The following is an 11,537-nucleotide window of genomic DNA, read 5'->3' on the forward strand; positions in this document are numbered from 1 at the left end:
ACGCGCGGGGCTGAGGGGACTGGGCGCCGCCATCTGGTGGCTGTGGGCACTGCCATCTTTGAGGGCGGGGCAGTCAATTAGCATATTCCCTCCTTATTGGTTGTGGGCGCCGCCATCATTGCGACGGCATGAGAGTCAACTAGCATATTCCCTCTTTATTAAATAGGATGCCTTACATTTAAGTCTTTTATCCACCCTGAGTTTATTCTTGTGCATGGTGTAAGATGGTGGTCTAGTTTCATCTTTCTGCATGCTTCTGTCCAGTTTTCCCAGCACCATTTGTTGAAGAGATTGTCTTTACTCCATTGTATGTTCTTGCCTCCTTTGTCAAATGCCGAGGTGTTTCTCAGCATCTAGAAGGGTTCAGGAATCTGGAGAAGGGCTGCATGTAAATTAATAAAGAGACTAGACATGAAATATAAATTTGGAAGGCATTTTGGGGAGCCAGAGGAGACCTAGCTTCAGTAACCACGTTCTCTGAATCTCTGGACCCAGGGCTCTTTATTAACACAAACTGCCCTAAAGCAAAGCAGATATACATATCAAAAGGTAAGGTTTGGTATACAGTAGGCATTGTCAGTTAGGGGGAACTGCCTTCCGCTCTCTCAGTAGCAGGCAAAAATATATGCAAATCTTTAGGTTTGGGGAAATGCTTTTGGCTACTCCAGCAGGCAATAGTATGTATCTTCAGCCCTGCTGAAGCCTCAAGGTTCCATCAACCTTTTCATGAACTTCTTGCATTTATGACATGCTGGAATTAGCCTCCAGTAGTCAAATATTAGTTGACCATAATGGTGTAGGTCAATTTCTGGGGTCTTTGTTCTGATCCATTGGTCTATATGCCTGTCCTTGTGCCAGTACCAGGCTGTTTTGGTTATAATGGCTTTGTAGTATAGTTAGATATCTGGTATTGTGATCCCTTTTAGTTCATTCTTCTTTCTCTAGATTGCTGCAGCTATTTGGGGTCTTTTATGGCTCCATATAAATTTTTGAAGTATTTGTTCTAGCTTTGTGATATTTGCCATTGGTATTTTAATAGGGAATGCATTGAATATGTAGATTACTTTGGGTAGTATAGACATTTTAATGATGTTAATTCTTCCAATCCATGAACATGGCATATGCTTCCATTTGTTTGTATCTTCCTCTATTCCTTTTTTCAATGTCCTATAGTTTTCCAAGTACAGGTCTTTTACCTCTTTGGTTAAGTTTATTCCTAGTTATCTTATTTTTGTTGTTGTTGTTGTTGCAATGGGATTGCTTTTTTCGTTTCTCTGAGAATTCATTATTGGTGTATAAAAATGCCATTGATTTGTGGATGTTGATTTTTGTATCCTGCTACCTTGCTGAATTAATTTATTAAGTTTAGTAGTTTCCTGGTAGAGCCTTTAGGGTTTTCTATGTACAATATAATGTCATCTGTGAATAATGACAGTTTTACTTCTCCTTTCCAATTTGGATGACTTTTACCTCTTTTTCTTGTCTGATAGCTGTGGCTAGGACTCCCAGTACTATCCTATCTAATATGCTAATTGACCACCACACCCTCAAAGATGGCGGTGCCCACAGCCACAAGATAACGGCACCCAGTCCCCTCAGCCCTGCGCGCCTGCCTTTGGAGTCCTCCAGTCCCCTCAGCCCCCCAGCCACCCAGGGCCGGCCTGAGGCACAGGCAAGTCTCTGATGGCGGCTGCCCAGCCACCCAGGGCTGCCCAAGGCTCAGGTAACCAGGGCCGGCTGAGGCTTGTGCTGCTGGCAGAGCCAGCAGCAGAGTTGTGATGGGGGCATCGCCTTCCCCTGATTGCCGGGTCGCCTCCTGCCCCTGAGGGCTCCCAAACGGTGAGAGGGGGCAGGCCAGGCTGAGGGACCACCCCCTCCAGTGCATGAATTTTCATGCACCTGGCTTCTAGTGTTGAATAAGAGTGGTGAAAGTGGACATCCCTGTCTTGTTCCTGTTCTTAAGGGAAATGCTTTCAGTTTTTGCCCATTGAGTATTATGTTGGCTGTAGGTTTGTCATAAATGCCTTTATTATGTTGTGGTATGATCCCTTTATTCCCACTTTTATCAAAAAAGGGTGCTGGATTTTGTCGAATGCTTTTTCTGCATCTATTGATATGATCATGTGGTTTTTATCTTTCAATTTTTTTGTGTGGTGTATCACATTTATTAATTTGACAATATTGTACCAGCCTTGCATCTCTGGAATAAATACCACTTGGTCATGGTATCTGATCTTTTTAATGTATTGTTGGATCCAATTTGCTAATATTTTGTTGAGGATTTTAGCATCTGTGTCCATCAGGATACTGGCCTATAATTTTCTTTCTTTGTAGTGTATTTATTTAGTTTTGGAATTAGGATAATGCTGGCTTTGTAAAAAGAGCTTGGAAGTGTTCCTCTTGAATTTTTTTTTGGAATAGTTTGAAGAGGATAGGTGTTAGTTCTTTTTTGAATGTTTGGTAAAATTTACCTGTAAAGCCATCTGGTCCAGGACTTTTGTTTGCTGGAAGTTTAATTACTGCTTCAATTTTATCAGTTGTTATTGGCTTACTCAGGTTTTCTGATTCTTCCTGAGTTTTGGAAGATTGTATGTTTCAACGAATCTGTCCATTTCACCAGGTTGTCCTGTTTGTTGGCATTTAGTGTTCATAGTATTTGCTTACAATCCTTTGTATTTCTGTGGTGTCTATTGTTATATCACCTCTTTCATATCTGATTTTATTTATTTGGATCCTCTTTCTTTGTTTCTTGATGAGTCTGGCTAGGGGTTCATCAGTCTTATTTATCTTTTCAAAGAACTAGCCCTTGGAAATATTCATCTTTTGTACTGTTTGGGGTTTTTTGTGTGTTTTGTTTTGTTTTGTTTTCTCTATGTCATTTATTTCCACTCTGATCTTTATTTATTTCCTTCCTTCTACTTCCTCTGGGCTTTTCTTGCAGTTCTCTTTCTAACTCATTTAGTTGTAGGGTTAGTTTATTAGTCCTTTTTCTTCTTTCTTGATATAGGCCTGTAGTGCTATGAACTTCCCTCTCAGGACTGTTTTCATTCCTGTCCCATAGGTTTTGGGTGGTGTGTGTTCATTTTCATTTGTTTCCAGAAAGTTTTTAATTTCTTGATTGATCTCATTGGTAACCCACTCATTGTTTAATAACATGCTTTTTAGCCTCCCTGTATTTGAGTGTTTTTGAGTTTGTTTTTTTTCCTTAGTTGATTTCTAACTTCATGCCATTGTGACCCAAGAAGATGTTTGGTATTATATCAATCTTCTTGAATTTGTATAGACTTATTTTGTGCCCTAATATGTGGTCTATCTTTGGGAATGTTCCATGTGCACTTGAGAAGAATATATATTCTGTTGTTTGGGGCAAAATGTTCTGTAAATATCGGTTAGATCCATCTGATCTAGTGTGTCATTTTAAGGCCTCTGTTTCCTTAATTTTTTATCTATCCAGTGATGTCAGTGGAGTGTTAAAGTCCCCCACTATGACTGTATTGCTGTCAATCTCTCCCTTAAAGTCCATCAAGAGTTTTTTTAATGTACTTGGGTGCTCCTATATTGGGTGCATATATGTTTACAAGTGTTATATTTTCTGATTGAATCATCCCCTTTAGTATTATGAAGTGGTCTTCTTTATTATGGCCTTTTTTGAAGTCTATTTTGTTTGATATGAGTATTGCTACTCCATTTCTTTTTCTTTCCATTTCCATGGAATATATTTTTCCATTCCTTCACTCTCAGTCTATGTATATCTTTTGTTCTGAGATAGGTCTCTTGTAGACAACATATATATAGGCAATGTTTTCTTATCCATTCAGTCACCCTATGTCTTTGGAGCACTTAATCCATTTATGTTTAAGGGTATTATTGATAGGTATTTATTTATTGCCATTTTTATTTTCTTTATGCCTATGATCTCTCTCTCATTTTCTTCTTCTGAAAGCAGTCCCCTTAACATTTCTTGCATTGCTGGTTTGGTAGTAATGTACTTCTTTAACCTTTTGTATGGAAAGCTTTTTATTTCCCCTTCAATTTTAAATGATAGCTTTGCTGAATACAGTAGTTTTAGATTTAGGCCCTTGCTTTTCATTACTTTGAGTACTTCATGCCACTCCCTTCTGGCCTGAAGTGTTTCTGTTTCTCTTGAGAAGTCAGTTGAAATTCTAATGGGAACTCCTTTGTAGCTAATTTTCTGTCTCTCTCTTGCTGCCTTTAAAATTCTTTCTTTGCCTTTAACATTTGCCATTTTAATTATAATGTGTCTAGATGTGGGTCTCTTTGGGGTCCTCTTGATTGGGATTCTCTGTGCTTCCTGAACTTGTGTGACATTTTCCTTCACCAGGTTGAAGTATTTTTCTGTCATTATTTCTTTTCTGTCATTATTTCTTGTTCATCTGTTCCTTCCCTTCTGGTATTCCTGTAATGCGGATGTTGTTATGTTTCATTAAGCTATCTCCCTGCTTTTTAATTCTTTTTTCTATTGGCTGCTCTAATTGGGTATTTATTTCTACCTTATCTTCCAAATAACTGATTCGGTCCTCTGCTTCATCCAATCTACTTTTAATACCTTCCAGTTATTCTTCATGTCAGATATAACATTCTTCATTTCTGTCTGGTTCTTGTTCATGGCTTCTATTTCTCTTTTCATGCTGTTGTAATTTGCACTAAGTTCCTTAAGCACCTTTATAATCATTGCTTGGAACTCTATGTCTGATAGGTTGCTTGCCTCAATCTCATGTAGTTCTTTTTTTCTGGAGATTTCTTCTTTTCTCTCATTTGTGGGTTCTTTGTCTCCCCATGTTGGCTGCCTCTTTGTGTTTGTTTCTATGTATTGGGTCAATCTGCTATGACTGACACACTGCCTGTGGCTTGCCCTGGTCATCCTGTTTGGAGCTACCAGCGTTCCACAGTTTGTGGCTGCCTCTGCTGGGCATGGATGCACTCAGGAAGGAGTAAGCTGCTCACCAGTGCTAGCTTTTAACAGCATAGGGCCCAGGAGCAGGTCAGAAATAGTACCAAAGCACCCTGAGATCTGCCTCTACCTGGGTCCATCTGCCAGTTGCTTGTTAGGCTCAGTCACTGGAAGAGCCTCTGGCTGTACTCCTCAGCTGGGCATAATCTCCACAGGGTGAGGTGAAAAGGAGTCTAGAGGGTGGGGCTACTGCTTTCCCCAAGGCTAATGCCACACAGAGGGGAGTGCTCCACCTAAGAAAGATGATGACTGCGGCATTGGAGAATGACTCAGCACAGGGATCCTGATGGGTGGCCCTCAAGCTCTCTCTCCTCAGAGCCACAAACCCCAGACTCTCCTCATGGGATTCTAGTCTGCTTTCCCTCCCTCCACTGGAGCCCAGGGTGAGTGACTGTGATTAAAATTTTGTGCTTTGGCCTTTTAAGAGGGTGCCTGTGTCTCTAGCCATCTTTCTAGAGGACAGAACCCCGCTGCTTTTCAAAGCCAGATGTTATGTGGGCAGCTCTTCCCAGCTTTGGTACTCTGGACTGGGGAGCCTGCCTTGGGGTTTATTTCTATTTTATTATTATTTTTAAATAATTGCATCAGCTTTTCTCTTTTTAAAAATATGTTTTATTGATCTTTAGAGAGAAAGGAAAGGAGGAGAAAGAGAGATAGAAATATCAATGAGAGAGAAACATCAAAATTGATCAGCTGCCTCCTGCAAGACCCCTGCTGGGGATCAAGCCTGCAACTCAGGCATATGCCCTGACTGGGGATTGAACTGGTGACCTCTTGGTGCATGGGTCGACGCTCAACCACTAAGCCATACCAGCCATGCTGCCTTGGGGTTTAGACCCTACACTTCTCAGGCGGAACCTTAGCAGATATTCCTCTGGAACCTTAGCCACAGCCTTTGGGAGCGGGTTTTTCCCTTTTTACATCTTCGCCCTTCCTACCAGTCTTGATGTGTCTCCTTCAGTAAGTCCTTGGTAATAAGACTTCTCTTCAGCTAGTCTTCAGTTGGTTATTCAGGATGGTTGTTTTATAATTCAGGTGTAATTTCAATTTGGTTCTAGAATAAGATGAGTGTAGTTTCCACCTATTCCGTTGCCATCTTGGATCTTATCCCATTATTCATTTGCTTTAGAAATTAACAGGATCTCCTATTTCTTTCAAATGCCATCTTTCCTTGAAAAATTAGTCCAAATTGTATGAATATTAAAAGTTTCATACACAGAATAATCTGATCATTAATTTAAAACAATGGGAAGTAATTTGAAAAACTATTTGATAGGATTACAGCAAAAACAAAATATTTCTAATTCTACTCTATTACAAATAGTAATCATAGGATTCTGCCCACACCCCAATACTACTGGGTTTTCTTTTTATTTTGCCCTAATTTATTCCTAGTTATAAAACTACCTCATTCTTTTAAATAGCTGCACCATTTCCCACAGTATGAAGTCTCACAACCTTTTACATCTTGAGGGACATTTATTTACTTTTATTTGTTTTTTTATGTTATAAACACTACAACAAACAGTAAGTAGAGGGGGGAATGGAATGAGGTAGAAAATGAAGTGATAACAGAAACCTGGAGAAGGTTAGGGTAAGAGAAAAAAAATACAACATGATTGTAAAAATAATTCCTAATATATCCATTATAATAAATATAGACAATAAAAAATTTCCTAAAAAGAAAAGAACTTTCTGAGCACTTACTATGTGCCAGGTTTTCAGGGCATAGAAATAAACAAGACAAAGTCTTCTAGAGCTACATTCTTGGGGGAATGTAAGAATATTGATAAATATTTCTGGGAATAAATTACATGATTCAGTGAAAAATGAGAAATATCTTACATCTCTCCCTCTTTATTTTTTAAATATAATTTTTATTGATTTCAGAGAGGATGGTAGAGGGAGAGAGATGTAGAAACATCAATGATGAGAGAGAATCATTGATTGGCTACCTCCTGCACACCTCCTACTGGGGATTGAGCCTGCAACCCAGGCATGTGCCCTGACCAGGAATCGAACCATGACCTCCTAATTCATGGGTCGATGCTCAACCACTGAGCCACACCAGCCCGGCCCTCCTTCTTTAAAAGTAAGTTCATCTTCTTTAGTACCTCCATAGGCAAATAACATTCTACAATATTCTGTAGCTAAAAAAATGTACAAATAATGTAAATTATATGAATTAATTCTTTCAATAAATACTTATTAAGTCTTTTTTTAACTCTTATTTTGTGCAAAGAATTGTACTCTAGGAGCTATTAAAATGAATTTAATAATTTCTGACAATACTATATGTTGAATTAAATAACAATTTCATTAATCATTCATTTAAATAGTTACTAAGTGCCTACTATGCTCTAGGCTCAATTCTGACTGTGGTGGGGAGGGGTTGGGAAATCAATGAACAAAGCATATTAAAATCCTTAACCTCATGGTGCTTATATATGTCAGGATTTAATACTCTGATCAAGTAGTACAGTGTTTGAAAATGTCTTAAACAAATCTAATAATATATTTGAGCATGTTCCATTCCTACTCTGAAAATTTTATTCAAAAACTTATCTTTAATGTTACCTTCAGTGTCTGTTTATGTTACCTCTACCTTTTGAGTTCTGGGTCCTTGTGACTGTGTGTTAAGGGCTTTGATAGAGAAGGATGGCGTCACTATTTTAAGTTGGAATAAAGGCAATACTGTTAAACAGATTGCACTTGCAGTTCCGCAGCTTTCACTGTGGCACTCAGAGACAGGTTGGTAATGTGACTGAAAACCCTCCCTGAGGAAGATCTAAATCTCAGAAGGGACTTAAATGATAGCTCAGAACTTCTAACTTTTAAGACTCCCTAGTTTAAGGATAATAAATACTTTGATACCCATAATACAGTACTCTAATTTTAGAGCCTCTACAATAAATAATAATAGCATTTAAAAACTTACTATGGACTAATCCTGAGTAAGCACTTCACATAGATTGTAACTTCATCTGCAGAACACTGTGTAAAGCAGGCACTATCATTTACTCCTTTATAGATTAGGAATCAGTCACATAACCTGCCCACATAACCATAAATTAGTAGCAAAACCCAGATTTAAACCTAGAAACTATGACTCCGAAAGTGGGCTCTTCATCAATATTACTCAAGTTCCTTACAAGACAGAGAAGAAAAGAGAGCCTTAATACTGCATTGCTGCTATAGATGAAACATTTAGGTAATGTTATAACCCCTATTCTAACTACGGTCTAGTAGACAACTTCCACTGTAATTTACTATAATTAAGTCCTTCATCATCTTATACTAGTATTTCCTTGCGTCCTCTCCCCAGAAATAACACTATATTTGACATTAGAATTCCTTAGTTAAAAATCTGAACATACTGCTAACTTGCCTATCTTGGTGTGTTCTGTTTAACTTTGATGATAGTCACTCTAATTTTTCCCAATTCTAACCACCCTATCTTCTAAACTGGTGTCGCCTATAAGCATAGCAAATGTACTCCCTACTTTCTCTCTCTTTTTAAAAATATATTTTTATTGATTTCTGAGAAGAAGGGAGAGGGAGAGAGAGAGAGAAACATCAATGATGAGAGAGAATCATTTATTGGCTGCCTCCTGCATACCCCCCACTGGGGATTGAGCCCACAACCCTGCAACCTGGGCATGTGCCCTGGTTCATTGGTCGATGCTCAACCCCTGAGCACATTGGCCTACTTTCTCAATTCCTAAGTCAGTGGTGAAAGCAAGCCTCCCAAGGCCATCATGTAGGGTGACCCTCAGACTGCTCTCACTCCTAACAGCTCTGGAGTAGTGGGCATTATAAATGGTGATTGAAAGTGACTAGCGCAGGCACTGATACATCAGTCTAAACCAGGGGTCCTCAAACTTTTTAAACAGGGGGCCAGTTCACTGTCCCTCAGACCGTTGGAGCGTCGGACTATAGTTTAAAAAAAAACTATGAACAAATTCCTATGCACACTGCACATACCTTATTTTGAAGTAAAAAAACAAAACGGGAACAAATACAATATTTGTATTTGCATGTGGCCCGTGGGCCGTAGTTTGAGGATCCCTGGACTCTAAACGCACCCATGTGTGCTCTTAAGGTGGATGTGTGTCACTGTGTGTATTTGACCTCAAATATAAAAAAAAATGGTGGCATGGAAATCACAAGTTACAGGACAACACACACTGTGTGACAAGAAAGTCAAAAGCAATGTGTATTTTCTATTAGGGACAGTCACTGAGACAGAAGGGACAGAGAAGCCCCGCAGGGTCCTGTCACTGAAGAAGGCTCCCTTGTCAGGCCAAGGTCAGGCCTCCCTGCGTTCCCAGGTGGACGCTCCTCCCATTCCATGTTGCCCAAAGTGGGCCATTGTGATTGATTCTTAACCCTGCCCACGCAGCGATTCCCAGACCCTTGGCATGGTTGTCCCACGGCACTGTATGCTTTTGGTGGAGTGGACCAGGTCGGTCTGATGGCCTCATGATGACCTCCTGGTTTGGTGGCTTTTGCTCTGGCTTAGGCCATTCCTTGGGGCAAGTGGGTGGCAATGTGGCTTCTTTCACAGGCCACATCTCTAACTTCACAAAAGATGTGCCCATGAAGGGAACCAAAAGCAGGAAGAGTCACCTGATTCTACGAGAATGGAGGTTGGAGCCACTAAGACACCTTAAGGTCAAAGATTGAGAGACTTAAACTCTTTGTAGTGACCTAGAACAGAAGTATGAGACATCAGAGCTTCGAATAAAGCAGCAAACTGCTGCTTACTGACATCAACTACAACAGAAAGACTGAGAAGACGAGGTTCAGAAAGGGAGATGGCGTTAAAGAACAAGTTGCCAAAGCTGCACCTGGCCACTCAGTCAGGAAACTCTGGGCTGGCCGTGTCCCATCTCCCACTGCATCACCTTCACTGGGTTACACAGCAACCATCAGCGTCAGCCTGCAACAGAGATGACATGAAATTGGCTGACCGCATTTCATCACAACAGGAAATAAACAGACTTTCGAATAAACTTCTAAGACTTGAGGCTGAAGTGAGCCTTTGGAGGCGTTTTGCTCAGACTTCCACAGCATATGGCTTTGATCACAATGAAATCCACAAATTGCAAAATACCATCAAGAAACTTAGAAGTGAAACAAGGAAATTGATGGCCATCAACTTGTAAGGCAGTATTGCAGAGTGCTCATCAACAGAACTGGCAGAAGTCATAGGCATCAAGATAAAATAAGTTAATATGAAGAAGAAGTGAAGAAAAGGAAAAGCTGTTATAGCAGGGTGGCTTGGGAATTCGGAGTCACTGATGGCTCTAACATTTGTGGTATGCAAAAAAAATCTTCTAAGTTCTACAAACTGAAAAAGAGTTTACCAAGAAGATTGAAGAACTTGCCCTGACTGGTTTGGCTCAGTGGATAGAGCATCAGCTTGCGGACTGCAAGGTCCCAGGTTTGATTCCAGTCAAGGGCATGTACCTTGGTTGCGGGCACATCTCCAGTGGGGGGTGTGCAGGAGGCAGCTGATCGATGTTTCTCTCTCATCGATGTTTCTAACTCTCTATCCCTCTCCCTTCCTCTCTGTAAAAAATCAATAAAATATATTAAAAAAAAAAGATTGAAGAACTTGAGGTTACAATTAAAATATCAATAAAAAAGTATCTTCTGGCCTTGGCCTGGTGGCTCAGTTGGTTGGAGTATTGTCCAGTACATCAAAAGGTTGTGGGTTCGATTCTCAATCAGGGCACATTCCTAGGTTGCTGGTTCTGTCCTCAGTCAGGGCATGTATGGGAGGCAACTGGTCGATGTTTCTCTCTCACATCAATGTTTCTCCTTTTCTCTCTCCCTTCCCCTCTTTCTAAAATCAATAAAAATGTACTCAGGTGAGGATTTAAAAAAAAATTATCTTCTGAAAAAAATGAGAGAGATGTTTCCAGGAGAGAACAAGACCAGATAAATGAGAAAAGGAAAGAAACAATTGCAGAAAGTGAATTGAAATCTTATATTAGGAAGCAAAGTGATACTGTGACAGAAAAGGACAGTTCTTCACAGAGGACATTGTGGAAGAGCTCAGAGTGCAGCAGCGCTGTCTGATGCTGAAAATGAAATGAGATGAGGAACTTAAACAGGTGACAATCTCATTGACGACAGCCTGACACTTAAAGAAGGAGTTCAAGTTTTAGAAAATGAAAATTCATGATTAAGTCCAGAAAAGAAAGATCTTCAACTACCACTTTTAAAACTGAATGAGTGTGAAGGAATTTAAAAGTACCTACAGAGACATGAATTCAGATTCAGAAGTAAATCATCTCTCTATATAAAAGAGAAACATGCAAATTAACTGTCCCTCTGCAATGCCCACAAGCCACGTCCACCAGGCAATGAGGAGTGAGTATGCAAATTAACCCAACAAAGATGGTGGATTAATTTGCATACACAGGCACTGGGCAGCCGGGGGTGGGGCAGGTACTTCTCCCATGTCGCCATGGCGGCGCGGGGGAAGTTCCGGCCCCATGGCTGCTTGCACGCGCACGGGCGCCAGGGAGCCGGGGGCGGGGCGGGAGCCTCCTGT

This window comes from Myotis brandtii, unplaced genomic scaffold (genome assembly GCF_000412655.1).
Source record: "Myotis brandtii unplaced genomic scaffold, ASM41265v1 scaffold33, whole genome shotgun sequence".
In the NCBI taxonomy this organism is placed as follows: domain Eukaryota; kingdom Metazoa; phylum Chordata; class Mammalia; order Chiroptera; family Vespertilionidae; genus Myotis; species Myotis brandtii.